The sequence below is a fragment of the Hippocampus zosterae genome, chromosome 6 (assembly GCF_025434085.1).
Source record: "Hippocampus zosterae strain Florida chromosome 6, ASM2543408v3, whole genome shotgun sequence".
Lineage (NCBI taxonomy): Eukaryota > Metazoa > Chordata > Actinopteri > Syngnathiformes > Syngnathidae > Hippocampus > Hippocampus zosterae.
Genome location: NC_067456.1, coordinates 17,578,816 through 17,595,115, shown reverse-complemented (window position 1 = coordinate 17,595,115; position 16,300 = coordinate 17,578,816). Strand labels below are relative to the sequence as shown.

Genomic DNA, 16,300 nt, shown 5'->3' with positions numbered 1-16,300 from the left:
GAGAAGCGGCTCGACTCGGAGCCCCTCGCGGATGACCGAGCTTCTCACCTTATCTCTAAGGGAGAGCCCGGACACCCTGCGGAGAAAACTCATTTCGGCCGCTTGTATCCGGGATCTCGTTCTTTCGGTCACGACCCATAGCTCGTGACCATAGATGAGTGTTGGAACGTAGATCGACCGGTAAATTGAGAGCTTCGCCCTTTGGCTCAGCTCCTTCTTCACCACGACAGACCGATACAACGTCCGCATCACAGCAGACGCTGCACCGATCCGCCTGTCGATCTCTCGCTCCCTCCTGCCCTCACTCGTGAACAAGACCCCAAGATACTTAAACTCCTCCACTTGGGGCAAGATCTCCCCCCCGACCCGGAGGGGGCACTCCACCCTTTTCCGACTGAGGACCATGGTTTCAGATTTGGAGGTGCCGATTTTCATCCCAACCGCTTCACACTCGGCTGCGAAACGCTCCAGTGAGAGTTGGAGAGCCCTGTTTGAAGGAGCCAACAGCACCACATCATCTGCAAAAAGCAGGGATGCAATACTGAGGCCACCAAAACGGACCCCGTCAACGCTTCGGCTGCGCCTAGAGATTCTGTCCATGAAGGTTATGAACAGAATCGGTGACAAAGGGCAGCCTTGGCGGAGTCCTACCCTCACTGGAAACGATTCCGACTTACTGCCGGCAATGCGAACCAAACTCTGACATCGGTGGTATAGTGACCGAACAGCCCGTATCAGGGGGTTCGGTACTCCATACCCACGAAGCACCCCCCACAGAACTCCCCGAGGGACACGGTCAAACGCCTTCTCCAAGTCCACAAAACACATGTAGACTGGTTGGGCGAATTCCCACATACCCTCGAGAACCCTGCTAAGGGTGTAGAGCTGGTCCACTGTTCCACGGCCGTGACGAAAACCACACTGCTCCTCCTCAATCTGAGGCTCGACTTCCTGACGGACCCTCCTCTCCAGCACCCCTGAATAGACCTTACCAGGGAGGCTGAGGAGTGTGATCCCTCTGTAGTTGGAACACACCCTCCGGTCCCCCTCTTTAAAAAGAGGGACTACCACCCCGGTCTGCCAATCCAGAGGCACCCTCCCCGTTGACCACGCGATGTTGCAGAGGCGTGTCAAACAGGACAGCCCCACAACATCCAGAACCTTGAGGAACTCTGGGCGGATCTCATCCACCCCTGGGGCCTTGCCACCGAGGAGCTTTTTAACCAAATCGGTGACTTCAACCACAGTGATAGGAGAGCCCACCTCAGAGTCCCCAGGCTCTGCTTCCTCCAAGGAAGGCATGTTGGTGGAGTTGAGGTGGTCTTCGAAGTACTCTGCCCACCGGTTCACAACGTCCCGAGTCGAAGTCAGCAGCGCCCCATCCCCACTGTACACAGTGTTAGTGGTGCACTGCTTTCCCCTCCTGAGACGTCGGATGGTGGACCAGAATTTCCTCGAAGCCGTCCGGAAGTCGGCTTCCATGGCCTCACCGAACTCTTCCCATGCTCGGGTTTTTGCCTCGGCGACCAGCAAAGCTGCGTTCCGCTTGGCCAGTCGGTACCCGTCAGCTGCCTCTGGGGTCCCACAGGCCATAAAGGCTCGATAAGACTCCTTCAGCTTGACGGCATCCCTTACTGCTGGTGTCCACCAGCGAGTACGAGGGTTGCCGCCACGACAGGCACCAACCACCTTACGGCCACAACTCAGATTGGCCGCCTGAACAATAGAGGCACGGAACATGGTCCACTCGGACTCAATGTCCCCCGTCTCCCCCGGAACATGGGAAAAGCTCTGTCGGAGGTGGGAGTTGAAACTCCTTCTGACAGGGGATTCCGCCAGATGCTCCCAACAAACCCTCACAATACGTTTGGGTCTGCCAGGACGGACCGGCATCTTCCCCCACCATCGGAGCCTACTCACCACCAGGTGGTGATCAGTTGACAGCTCCGCCCCTCTCTTCACCCGAGTGTCCAGAACATGCGGCCGCAAATCCGATGACACGACCACAAGGTCAATCTTCGAACTACGGCCTAGGGTGTCCTGGTGCCAAGTGCACATGTGGACACCCTTATGTTTGAACAAGGTGTTCGTTATGGACAGTCCGTGACGAGCACAGAAGTCCAATAACAAAACACCACTCGAGTTCTGATCGGGGGGGCCGTTCCTCCCAATCACGCCCCTCCAGGTCTCACTGTCATTGCCCACGTGAGCATTGAAGTCCCCCAGTAGAACAAGGGAGTCCCCAGCAGGAATACTCTCCAGCACACCCTCCAAGGACTCCAAAAAGGGTGGGTATGCTGAGCTGCTGTTTGGTGCATATGCACAAACAACAGTCAGGACCCGTCCCCCCACCCGCAGGCGGAGGGATGCAACCCTCTCGTCCACCGGTGTGAACCCCAATGTACAGGCACTGAGCCGGGGGGCAAAAAGTATGCCAACACCTGCTCTGCGTCTCTCACCGTGAGCAACTCCGGAGTGAAAGAGAGTCCAACCCCTCTCGAGAGGACTGGTACCAGAACCTAGGCTGTGTGTGGAGGCAAGTCCGACTATATCCAGTCGGAACTTCTCTGCCTCACACACCAGTTCGGGCTCCTTCCCTGCCAGAGAGGTGACATTCCATGTCCCAAGAGCTAGCTTCTGCAGCCGAGGATCGGACCGCCAGGGTCCCCGCCTTTGGCTGCCGCCCAGCTCGCATTGCACCCGACCACTTTGACCCCTCCCACGGGTGGTGAGACCATTAGAAGGGGGACCCACGTTGCCTCTTCGGGCTGAGCCCGGCCGGGCCCCATGGGTGTAGGCCCGGCCACCAGGCGCTCGCCAACGAGCCCCACCTCCAGGCCTGGCTCCAGAGGGGGGCCCCGGTGACGCGCGTCCGGGCAAGGGAAACTGAGTACCATCGATTTTATTTTTCATAAGGGGCTTTTTGTGAGCCGTGCTTTGTCTGGTCCCTCACCTAGGACCTGTTTGCCATGGGTGACCCTGCCAGGGGCATAAAGCCCCAGACAACTTAGCTCCTAGGATCATTGGGACACACAAACCCCTCCACCACGGTAAGGTGACTTTAATCTCAGAATTCTGACTTTAATTCTGACTTTAATCTCAGAATACTCGCTTTTGACTTTAATCACAGAATTCTGACTTTAAAGACTTTAAAGACTTTAATCTCAGAAATCTCACTTTAAAGTCAGAATTCTGACTTTAATCTCAGAATTCTGACTTTAAAGTCAGAATTTAAAGTCGGATGAGCTCAATTTAAATTCTGACTTTAAAGTGAGAATTCTGACTTTAAAGTGAGAATTCTGACTTGAAAGTCTTTAAAGTCTACTTTAAAGTGAGAATAATGACTTTAATATCAGAATTCTGACTTTAAAGTCTTTAAAGTCTACTTTAAAGTGAGAATAATGACTTTAATATCAGAATTCTGACTTTAAAGACTTTAAAGTCAGAATTCTGACTTTAATCTCAGAATTCTAACTTTAAAGTGAAAATTCTGACAAAGTGAAAATTCTGACTTCCATCCATCCATCCATCTTCTACCGGTTATCCGGGGCCGGGTCGTGGGGGCAACAGCTTTAGCAGGGAAGCCCAGACTTCCCTCTCCCTAGCTACTTCTTCCAGCTCTCCCCGGGGGATCCCGAGGCGTTCCCAGGCCAGCTGGGTGACATAGTCTCTCCAGCGTGTCCTGGGTCTTTCTCGGGGTCTCCTCCCGGTGGGACATGCCCGGAACACCTCACCAGGGAGGCGTTCAGGAGGCATCCGAATCAGATGCCCAAGCCACCTCATCTGGCTCCTCTCGATGTGGAGGAGAAGCGGCTCGACTCGGAGCCCCTCCCGGATGACCGAGCTTCTCACCTTATCTCTAAGGGAGAGCCCGGACACCCTGCGGAGAAAACTCATTTCGGCCGCTTGTATCCGGGATCTCGTTCTTTCGGTCACAACCCATAGCTCGTGACCATAGATGAGGGTTGGAACGTAGATCGACCGGTAAATTGAGAGCTTCGCCCTTTGGCTCAGCTCCTTCTTCACCACGACAGACCGATACAACGTGCGCATCACAGCAGACGCTGCACAGATCCGCCTGTCGATCTCTCGCTCCCTCCTGCCCTCACTCGTGAACAAGACCCCAAGATACTTAAACTCCTCCACTTGGGGCAAGATCTCCCCCCCCCCTCCCCGACCCGGAGGGGGCACTCCACCCTTTTCCGACTGAGGACCATGGTTTCAGATTTGGAGGTGCCGATTTTCATCCCAACCGCTTCACACCAAACGCACCAGTGAGAGTTGGAGAGCCCTGTTTGAAGGAGCCAACAGCACCACATCATCTGCAAAAAGCAGGGATGGAATACTGAGGCCACCAAAACGGACCCCCTCAACGCTTCGGCTGCGCCTAGAGATTCTGTCCATGAAGGTTATGAACAGAATCGGTGACAAAGGGCAGCCTTGGCGGAGTCCTACCCTCACTGGAAACGATTCCGACTTACTGCCGGCAATGCGAACCAAACTCTGACATCGGTGGTATAGTGACCGAACAGCCCGTATCAGGGGGTTCAATACTCCATACCCACGAAGCACCCCCCACAGAACTCCCCGAGGGACACGGTCAAACGCCTTCTCCAAGTCCACAAAACACATGTAGACTGGTTGGGCAAATTCCCACATACCCTCGAGAACCCTACTAAGGGTGTAGAGCTGGTCCACTGTTCCACGGCCGGGACGAAAACCACACTGCTCCTCCTCAATCTGAGGCTCGACTTCCTGACGGACCCTCCTCTCCAGCACCCCTGAATAGACCTTACCAGGGAGGCTGAGGAGTGTGATCCCTCTGTAGTTGGAACACACCCTCCGGTCTCCCTTTTTAAAAAGAGGGACTACCACCCCGGTCTGCCAATCCAGAGGCACCCTCCCCGTTGACCACGCGATGTTGCAGAGGCGTGTCAACCAGGACAGCCCCACAACATCCAGAACCTTGAGGAACTCTGGGCGGATCTCATCCACCCCTGGGGCCTTGCCACCGAGGAGCTTTTTAACCACATCGGTGACTTCAACCACAGTGATAGGAGAGCCCACCTCAGAGTCCCCAGGCTCTGCTTCCTCCAAGGAAGGCATGTTGGGGGAGTTGAGGAGGTCTTCGAAGTACTCTGCCCACCGGTTCACAACGTCACGAGTCGAAGTCAGCAGCACCCCATCCCCACTGTACACAGTGTTAGTGTTGCACTGCTTCCCCCTCCTGAGACGTCGGATGGTCGACCAGAATTTCCTCGAAGCCGTCCGGAAGTCGGCTTCCATGGCCTCACCGAACTCTTCCCATGCTCGGGTTTTTGCCTCGGCGACCAGCAAAGCTGCGTTCCGCTTGGCCAGTCGGTACCCGTCAGCTGCCTCTGGGGTCCCACAGGCCATAAAGGCTCGATAAGACTCCTTCAGCTTGACGGCATCCCTTACTGCTGGTGTCCACCAGCGAGTACGAGGGTTGCCGCCACGACAGGCACCAACCACCTTACGGCCACAACTCAGATTGGCCGCCTGAACAATAGAGGCACGGAACATGGTCCACTCGGACTCAATGTCCCCCGTCTCCCCCGGAACATGGGAAAAGCTCTGTCGGAGGTGGGAGTTGAAACTCCTTCTGACAGGGGATTCCGCCAGATGCTCCCAACAAACCCTCACAATACGTTTGGGTCTGCCAGGACGGACCGGCATCTTCCCCCACCATCGGAGCCTACTCACCACCAGGTGGTGATCAGTTGACAGCTCCGCCCCTCTCTTCACCCAAGTGTCCAGAACATGCGGCCGCAAATCCGATGACACGACCACAAGGTCAATCTTCGAACTACGGCCTAGGGTGTCCTGGTGCCAAGTGCACATGTGGACACCCTTATGTTTGAACAAGGTGTTCGTTATGGACAGTCCGTGACGAGCACAGAAGTCCAATAACAAAACACCACTCGAGTTCTGATCGGGGGGGCCGTTCCTCCCAATCACGCCCCTCCAGGTCTCACTGTCATTGCCCACGTGAGCATTGAAGTCCCCCAGTAGAACAAGGGAGTCCCCAGCAGGAATACTCTCCAGCACACCCTCCAAGGACTCCAAAAAGGGTGGGTATGCTGAGCTGCTGTTTGGTGCATATGCACAAACAACAGTCAGGACCCGTCCCCCCACCCGCAGGCGGAGGGATGCAACCCTCTCGTCCACCGGTGTGAACCCCAATGTACAGGCACTGAGCCGGAGACAGGGGCCATGCTAATCTTCTCTGTATCGTTCCAATTTTACTATTATTGGAACGATACAGAGAAGATTGGCATGGTCCCTACCACCCGTATAATGCGTGGTAGGGACCATGCCAATCTTCTCTGTATCGTTCCAATAATAGTAAAATTGGAACGATACAGAGAAGATTAGCATGGCCCCTGTCTCCAAATTAGCGTGGCCCCTAAAAACCGTAGGGACCATGCCAATCTTCTCTGTATCGTTCCAATAATAGTAAAATTGGAACGATACAGAGAAGATTAGCATGGCCCCTAAAAAACGTAGGGACCATGCCAATCTTCTCTGTATCGTTCCAATAATAGTAAAATTGGAACGATACAGAGAAGATTAGCATGGCATGGTCCCTGTAAAGTAGGGGCCATGCTAATCTCGCTAATCTTCTCTGTATCGTTCCAATTTTACTATGCATGCATGAAGCATGCATGCATGAAGGAAGCAGGCATGCATAATAGTGATGTGTCGTTCGCGAACGAGCCGGCTTTGAAGTGAACGATGGGAGCCGGCTCCCACCTCATTGGGAGGGGAGGGTTACACACACACACACACACGCACACACACACACACACACACACACACACACACACACACGCACACGCGCGCGCGTTGCAGTTTAGAGAAGGGGGAGGGAGAATAGACACACAGCAGCACACTGAGCAGCACGCGAACAAGACAGACGAGGAGAAGAGAGAGCGAGTTAGTGAAAAAAAACAACACGGTGTAAAGTGGAAAGGTGAGAAAATGGATAGGAAACGCAGTGAAATATGGACTCATTTCAATTTAATTGATAGTTCAAAGGCAGCGTGTAGACTGTGCAAGGTTAAAATATCCCATAGATCAGGCTCCACAAATAACCTGCACAGGCACATCAGAAATGTCCACCCATCAGTACAATTTGAAGAGAAAAGACAAGCAAGGAAACCAGCTATTAATGAAGGTGCTAGTGTGTCTGCAACTGTTGCTGCTGCTGCAATGTCACAACTGCCTAGATGTACAACCCAGAGCTCTATGAGCCACTTTATGCAAAAAGCTATAAAACCAGCAAAACAGAACACAATTGATGAGGAACTGGGTAAAATGATTGCAAGGGATTTTCATCCATTTTGTGTTGGCTGTGTGTTGTCGCAACATCTGTCCCCTCAGAGAGAATCTTCTCCAAAACAGGGCAAATATTAACAGAGAGGAGAAAGAGTATCAACCCCTCAAAGCTGAGGCACTTGGTTTTTCTTCATGCCAATCTTCGCTAAAGACAAGCTAAAACCTTTACCTGGATGCTGCTTTTTTTCTTTTTGTTTTACAAATTTTAATTTATAATTTGTTGTGTGGTATTCAAAGCTTACTTATGTTGTTTTACTGTAAATAGTTAAAAGCTTATAAATATACACATTCAGAGATTGGAACTTTTTGATGAACTTGTTTTGAGATGTGTCTTTGTACTTTGTTTTTATTTTTGTAGCACTCCATGTTGAGTATGTTCAGAAGAATATAAATAAAGCCATATGAATAATAAATATTATATTTTTTGCATTAGTACTTCATTTTACACATAATATTACGTTATTTTTGGTATTAAATTAATTTAAGCAACAAAAAAACTGAGGAGCCATTTAGGAGCCGAAAGGGCCGGCTCTTTTTAGGGAGGGAGGAGAGGAGGGAGTCCAGGTCGGGACTCTCCAAGCGACTTGAGCTGGACGGGACAATCTATGGTCCTTTACAGGCTTTTCCGGTTCGGGCACTGGTGGACTCGGGGTCGGACGATTGTTTTATTGACACTAAGTTGGCCTGGGTTGTCCGATAGAGGAGTTGGATGTGGCTAAACGTGGTCGATCTTGATGGGCGACTCCTGGCGGAGATAAAACGGATCACGGGCCCCTTAATGTTAAAGGTCTCTGGTAATCACGTTGAACAGAGGCGACTTTATCTTATGCAGTCTCGGTCCGTACCTGTTATCCTTGGGTTACTCTGGCTAAAGACCCATAATCCTGTCATTGCGTGGGATCGCACCGCAATTGAGAATTGGAGCCCATTCTGTTACGCGCATTGTCTGCGTGGGGTAGAGGGCTACCTCGCACCGACCCGCCCGAAGCCATTTGCTTGGACAACGTCCCAAGCATCAGAATCAGAATCAGAATCAGAATCATCTTTATTGGCCAAGTATGTAGAACACACAAGGAATTTGTCTCCGGTATAACACGCTGCACTAGTATCATCGTAAACAACAAAATCATTGAACCATTTTAGAGTATACCAGTAGTTTTGTAATACCATTTTGTGGTGCAAGAAGAGTGACTATGTCAGTGACTGTTTAAGGAGTTAATGGCTAGAGGGAAGAAGCTGTTTAAGTGTCTACTGGATTTGGTACGCATAGATCTGTAGCGTCTGCCTGAGGGGAGTGGCTGAAAAAGGTGGTGGGCAGGGTGCGGGGGATCCAGGAGGATTTTCCGTGCCCTTGTCTTGATTCTTGCAGTGTGCAAGTCCTCAAGAGTGGGTAGGGCGATGCCAACGATTTTTTCTGCCGTCCTAACTGTCCGTTGAAGTCGGATTTTGTCCTTTTTTGTGGCGGCCCCAAACCAAACCGTGATGGAAGAACACAGGATTGATTCGATGACTGCCGTGTAGAACTGTCGTAGCACCTCCTGTGGCAAGCCATGCTTCCTCAGCAGCCTCAGGAAGTACATTCGCTGCCGGGCCCTTTTCAGGATGGAGATGGTGTTGACTTCCCACTTCATGTCCTGGGAGACTGTGATTCCCAGGAACTTGAAGGTCTCGACGGTTGACACAGGGCAGTTGGATAGTGTGAGGGGCAACTGAGGAGAAGAATGTTTCCTGAAGTCCACGATCATCTCTACAGTCTTGAGCGTGTTCAGCCCGAGGTTGTGTCGGCCGCACCAGAGCTCCAGCTGCTCCACTTGTTGGCGGTACGCAGACTCGTCGCCGTCTTTGATGAGACCGATGACCGTGGTGTCGTCTGCGAACTTTATGAGTTTGACAGCTGGATCTGTTGAGGTGCAATCGTTTGTGTAGAGAGAGAAGAGCAGTGGCGAGAGGACACATCCCTGTGGGGCTCCAGTGCTGGTGGTGCGTATTGATGATGTTGTTGCTCCCAGTCTCACCTGTTGTGTCCGTCCCGTCAGGAAGCTGAGGATCCACTGGCAGATCGCAGGAGACACACCGAGGTGGAGTAGTTTGGGGGTGAGGAGTTCCGGGATGATGGTGTTGAACGCAGAGCTGAAATCCACAAACAGAATCCTTGCGTAGGTCCCTGTGCTGTCGAGGTGCTTGAGGATGTAGTGCAGACCTATGTTGACTGCGTCTTCCACAGACCTGTTTGCCCGGTAGGCAAACTGGAGAGGGTCCAGCAGGGGTCCAGTGACGTTCTTTAGGTGGTTCAGCACAAGGCGTTCAAAGGACTTCATGACCACAGACGTCAGGGCGACAGGCCTATAGTCGTTCAGTTCCGATGTTGCCGATTTCTTGGGAACTGGGATGATGGTAGACTGTTTGAAGCAGGATGGGACCTCACACAGCTCCAGGGATCTGTTGAAGATCTGTGTGAAGACCGGAGCCAGCTGGTCAGCGCAGACTTTCAGGCAGGAGGGGGACACTTTGTCGGGCCCCGGAGCTTTCTTGATCTTTTGCTGCTTGAAGAGCCGTCTCACGTCCTGTTCGTGGATCTGTAGTGGAGAAAAAGAGGGTGGGGGGGTAGGTAGAGTGGTTTCTGGTAGAGGTGGGTGTGTGTGGGAAATGGGGGTGTCCTTTTCAAATCGGCAGAAAAACATGTTTAGTTCATCAGCAAGACCCTTATTGTTCACTGTTTGGGGGGATGGCATTCTATAGTTAGTGATTGCTTTCAGGCCATTCCATACAGATGCAGAGTCGTTAGCAGAGAACTGGTTTTTCAGCCTCTCTGCATAGCTTCTCTTTGCGATGTTAATTTCCTTCGTCAATTGGTTTCGGGCATGTTTGTACAGTGCCCGATCTCCACTTCTAAATGCGGCCTCTTTCTCTTTCCTGAGTTGCCTGAGTTTGGGAGTAAACCATGGCTTGTTATTGTTAAACGAGCGGAAGGACTTCGTTGGTACACACATGTCCTCACAGAAACTGATGTATGATGTTACAGTGTCTGTGTATTCATCCAGTGTGCCCGTTGAAGTTTCAAAGACGCCCCAATCAGTGCAGTCTAAGCATTCTTGTAGAGCTAGCTTTGCTTCATCTGTCCATTTTTTCACAGTCTTAACAACCGGTTTAACACATTTGAGTTTCTGTCTGTATGTAGGTATTAAGTGGATTAAATTGTGGTCAGAAAGACCCAATGCTGCACGGGCGACCGATCGGTATGCATTTTTGATTGTTGTATAGCAGTGGTCTAGAATGTTGCCTTCTCTGGTGAAACAGTCGATGTGCTGCTTATATCTGGGAAGTTCACGGTTAAGATGTGCTCTATTAAAATCGCCCAAAATGATCAGGGGTGACTCTGGGTATTTTAGCTCGAGTTTGTTTACTTGTTCGGCTAGCGTTTGTATCGCCGTGTTAGCGTTAGCTTGTGGCGCAATGTAAACACCGACTAGTAAAAAGGAGGCGAACTCACGTGGCGAGTAGAATGGCTTGCAGTTTAAAGACAGCGACTCCAGGTCCGGGCTGCAGTGTGCGTCGAGCTTCGTGACATCAGTGCACCATTCTTCGTTGATATAGAAGCAAATCCCACCACCTTTCGATTTCCCTGATAGCTCCGTGTCGCGGTCGGCTCGGAGAAGGCGGAAGCCGGGTAGATGTAGCGCGGGATCTGGATGGCGGTCACTGAGCCAGGTTTCAGTGAAGCAGAGCGCAGCAGAACGTGCAAATGTTTTGTTGGTCTTTGTGAGGAGAAGAAGTTCATCCATCTTGTTTGGCAGAGATCGTAGATTAGCAAGATGGATCGATGGGAGCGGGGTTCGAAATCCACGCTGCCGGAGCTTGACGAGCACGCCGGCTCGCTTCCCCCTCCGGCGGCGTTTCCATGCTGCGTACAGCGCAGCCGCTCCGCTCGCGATTAGCTCCGAAAAACCCTGTGGATTTTCGTGTACTGGTGAAAAAAGACCGAGCGTAGACTCCCCAATGAGCAGCAACTTTTCCCTCGTGTAAGTAAGCCGCTCAGGGTCGCCAAAAACAAACGAAAATAACAAAAACAGGGATAATACTAGGGAGCGTGTGACCGAGGCTGCCATACCTGTCGGCGCCTGATGACGTATCCCATCTATCACGATTTACGCCAAGTGTTTAGTAAGGATCGTGCTCAATCCCTACCTCCACACAGACCTTACGACTGTGCTATCGACTTGCTGTCTAACGTCCCTCTACCGAGTTCTCGACTTTATCGGGTTTCACAGCCAGAACAAGAGGCTTTAAGGGAATACATTGATACTTCACTCTCGGCTGGCCTCATTAGCCCATCTAAGTCCCCATTAGGGGCCGGGTTCTTCTTTATTGAAAAGGACAAGTCGTTACGACCATGTGTAGACTATCGGGGACTAAATGAGATCACCATAAAAAACAAATATCCTCTTCCACTATTGGATTCTGCATTTGCCCCCCTCCAATCAGCAACCGTTTTCTCAAAACTAGATCTACGCAGTGCTTACCATTTGGTCCGCATTAGGGAGGGGGACGAATGGAAGACTGCTTTCAAGACACCATTGGGCCATTTTGAATATTTGGTCATGCCTTTTGGGTTAACCTACGCTCCTGCCGTGTTTCAAAGTTTAATCAACGACGTGTTGAGAGATTTTTTTGAACGTGTTTTGTTTTGTTTACTTAGATGACATATTGATATTTTCAAGGACAATCAAGGAACATCAACACCACGTCAGGCTGATTTTGCGAAGTCTAATAGAAAATCGTCTTTTTATAAAAGCAGAGAAATGTGAGTTTCACCTTGAGTCTATTTCATTCCTTGGGTTCATTGTGGAGAAGGGCCAGTTGAGAGCCGATCCTGACAAGATTAAGGCGGTGGTGGAATGGCCGACACCCACTACGAGGAAGCAGTTACAACGTTTCTTGGGGTTCGCTAATTTCTACCGTCGTTTTATTCGTAATTACAGCCAGAGAGCACTTCCATTGACCCGGTTGACGTCCGTCAAAGGCCCGTTTCGGTGGGATTCAGAGGCCGACAGGGCGTTTGCCGAATTAAAGAAGTTGTTCACTAAGCCGCCCGTGTTGCAACAACCTAACCCTGATATTCCGTTTGTAGTAGAGGTGGACGCTTCGGATTCAGGAGTGGGGGCAGTGCTATCTCGGCGTTCACCAATCGACCAGAAGATCCACCCTTGCGCCTTCTTTTCACGACGTCTCAGTCCTGCTGAAGCCCACTATGATGTGGGAAACCGAGAATTGTTGGCCGTCGTGCTAGCCTTACAGGAATGGAGACACTGGCTCGAAGGAACTAGAGAGCCGTTCACCATGTACACCGACCACAAGAACCTCGCATACATTCGCTCGGCCAAGCAACTGAACTCCCGTCAAGCCCGGTGGGCACTCCTGTTTACACGCTACAACTTTACGCTCACCTACAGCCCTGGATCCCAGAATGTGAAACCTGACGCCCTATATCGGATCTATGACCCAGCGGCCGAGGGCATACCCCAGAGCATCCTACCGGACCACCGCATCATGGGAGCGCTTAGGTGGGAGATTGAGCGGAGGGTACGGGAGGCCCAAGAGGGAACCCGAGTTCCGGCGGGATGTCCTTCCGGAAGGCTATTTGTGCCCCCACATCTGCGCGCGGAGGTGTTGCAGTGGGGGGACACATCGAAGGTGGCATGCCATCCCGGGGTTAACCGGACATTGCATCTCGTCACTCAGCGGTTTTGGTGGCCTGAGCTTCGAAGGGATATACTGGACTATATCAAGGCCTGCTCCGTCTGCGCATGCAGTAAGGTCTCACATCAGCCTCCGGCTGGTTTGCTACGACCCTTACCTGTTCCTCCTCGACCTTGGTCCCATATTTCAATGGACTTTGTCACTGGCCTCCCTGTTTCCCAGGGAAAGTCCGTTATCCTCACCATTGTGGATCGCTTCTCCAAGTCCGCCCATTTCATTCCGTTGTCCAAGCTGCCGTCCGCCCTAGAAACCGCCGACCTCCTCATCAGCCACGTCTTTCGCCTCCATGGGATCCCGCTGGATATTGTGTCGGACCGGGGTCCCCAATTCGTCTCCAGGGTGTGGAAACGGTTCTGTCGCGCCATGGGGGCAACGGCAAGTCTGTTGTCGGGATACCACCCCCAATCCAACGGACAGACCGAACCGATGAACCAGGACCTGGAGGCGGCGCCACAATGTGTATGTCTCCACCGTCCCTCATCTTGGGCCGTCCACCTGCCTTGGGTGGAGTATGCGCATAACACCCAGGTCTCCTCAGCCACAGGTCAGTCTCCCTTCATGTCTGCCTATGGCTATCGGCCTCCGCTTTTCCCATCACAGGAGGGGCAGGTGGAAGTTCCGTCGGTACAGCACCATCTCAAGCGGGCCCATCACGTGTGGAGGGAGACCCGGGCAGCCCTGTCGCGTACCGCCACCAGGAACCGGCAGATTGCAGATCGGCGACGTCGCCCTGCGCCAAGCTATCAGGTGGGGCAGAAGGTGTGGCTGTCTACGAGGGATCTGCGTCTGGCCGGCACTTCGAGCAAGTTGGGGCCCCGCTTCACGGGACCGTTCGTGGTGGAATCGATCGTCAGCCCCGTCTCCGTCAAGCTCCGGCTGCCGCCCACCATGAAGGTCCACCCAGTCTTCCACGTTTCCCTGCTTAAGCCGGTGGCCTCCAGTCCCTTGGCTCCGCCTCCCACCTCGCCTCCTCCTCCGCAGATTGTCGACGGTGACCCGGTGTACACGGTGAGGGAAATCCTGGACTCTCGGCGCAGGGGTAAGGGGTTCCAGTACCTGGTCGACTGGGAGGGCTACGGCCCGGAGGATCGGCAATGGGTCCCTTGCTCCTGGATCTTGGATCCGTCCCTTCTCCGCGCCTTCCACGCTGCGCACCCATCGAAGCCAGGTGGTCCGCCAGGAGGCGTCCGTTGAGGGGGGGTACTGTCACGGTTCTGTGTCAGTCTGGCCAGCAGGTGGAATCAGCAGACTTTTGTGCACACCTGCTGCCATTCTATGATTAGTCTCAGTCTGTATTTAAGGAGCCCTCTGACATGCACATATCGCTGGAGTATTGAATTTCGCCTTGCTACTTCTTTGCTCATTGACTGCTATTGCTACAGACCTCGTCGTGTTTCGCTTTTTGAACTCTCGGTGCTCAGTATTTTGTAAGTATGGTTCTTAGTTTGTGATTTGGCTCTCGCTTGCGTGTAGTGGTTACATTGTTTTTTGTATGCCTTCGCGATTCTTATTTTCCCCCCTTGCCTTTTGTGCAAGCGCTTTTTATTCGTTTTTGTGCCCTCTGGTCCTTGTTTTGACCAGCACTTTATGTTACTACTTTGTCGGTGCGAATTTTTGTATATTAAACCCTTTTGCTACGGAGACCTTGTTTGGTGTCTGCATTTCGGGGATCCACTTCCTTATTTTTTGTTGTGCGCGAAGCAATTATCCTATCGCTTCGTGCACGATGTGACAGCTTGTGGGCATGGGCCTGTGAGTGTGTGATGGAAGAACTGTAATGAGGCATGGCAGAATGAAATATTAAAGTTTCTAATTAAATATAGAGACCTCTTCCACTCCCGTCAAGGTTGTTTGGACCATTATCTCCATGGTCATGTGATCAGCAGTCACCCAGCGCTTTTTGGCATTCGCCTTGTCCCGCTGCACACGCACGCACACATGCATGCACTTACCTTAAGAGAAATCTCCATCCGCCACCAGAGACAACTATATCTAGCATTTCACTGCCCCTACTTGTGTTTTTGACAGCCATGTGTGTCGTGAGACCCTCAGTTACAGCTGTGATTGTGATTTATTGATGAAAACATATGTTAATGGAGCAAGGGACTTAATCTCCCTTACAGTCAGAATGAAAGTAAGAGGCAACAACCCAAACTTGCCACATAAATGCAGGGGCGGCAGCTTGTTTTCTCTGACCTGGTGAAAATGTAGAATAATCCTTGGCTTTCTTTCACCACAAGCCCTGAGGCCCGAGAAACTTGGGGGGCCTTTTACTTGTACTGTAGAAATTAAGCAGAAGGCTGTTTTATGAGAAATAACATCTTGTTTTATTTAGCACAGTGGGCCTTATTTCTTGACGCAAAGCTAATGATTAGGCTTGCATGTTGTCTGTGATTATAGCACATTCTGTGGAGACCAATCTATACCCTGAATGTCTCTCTCTCTCTTGTATACAAACACACATACACGCACACAAAATTGGATGCACCCTTATATTGATTTCTATCCTATTGCATCGAGGTAAATATCTGGGTTTTTAAAGGAAGGTGAAGATTTAAACTTGGTGTGTGTGCTATTGGTGGAGAAGAGAGCTAATTTGATGGGTTTAAAAAGATACAATGTCATGGGTATCAGATTATCTTTATAATAATTATTACTAAGGCGTAGTGCTTCCGGTAACCTGACCGAACGAGAATTTCTACGTCGAAAAAAAACTTTGCGGTCTGCATTTTTTTTCAAACAACCCTCTACATTTTTGTGTAGAGGGTTTACATTGGTGCAAACTGTCGCGATGTTCAAGTTGAGCGCATGCGTCGTTTGCCCTGTCGTCTGTCAAAAACATTGAAACACGGCGGCGGCCGAGATCTGTCAGTTTAAACCGCGTTTTCTGTGTTAGTTGCATGCTCGCACCGTAATGTTAAGAAAATAGCATCCATTGATGTATCGAAAAAAATCAGTGAACTATTTGATGAACACCACGGGCCGAGAAGACACCGAGGGCTGAGGAGGACATCGGCGGAGGCCAGTTCAATGTCTTCTTGTTTTATGTTTTATGGTTATTTTGTTTAAATTTTTGATGGAAAAAAAAGAAAGATTAAAAAAAAATGTCCCACCTACCGACCCCATTTTTTTTTTTAAATTTCATGTTACCGGAAACACTCTTTTTTTTGTTTAGCCTAAGCAT

At 51.2% G+C, this 16,300-nt stretch overlaps 4 pseudogenes; 2 read left to right on the top strand and 2 right to left on the bottom strand.

Annotated features, from left to right (window-relative positions):
* Positions 1–6,226: 6,226 nt before the first annotated feature.
* On the bottom strand, positions 6,227–6,286 carry LOC127602925 (uncharacterized; annotated as a pseudogene).
* Positions 6,287–6,347: 61 nt separating this feature from the next.
* Positions 6,348–6,407, top strand: LOC127602924 (uncharacterized; annotated as a pseudogene).
* A 51-nt stretch (positions 6,408–6,458) lies between these two features.
* On the top strand, positions 6,459–6,517 carry LOC127602926 (uncharacterized; annotated as a pseudogene).
* Positions 6,518–6,617: 100 nt separating this feature from the next.
* On the bottom strand, positions 6,618–6,688 carry LOC127602927 (uncharacterized; annotated as a pseudogene).
* Between the last annotated feature and the right edge of the window lie 9,612 nt (positions 6,689–16,300).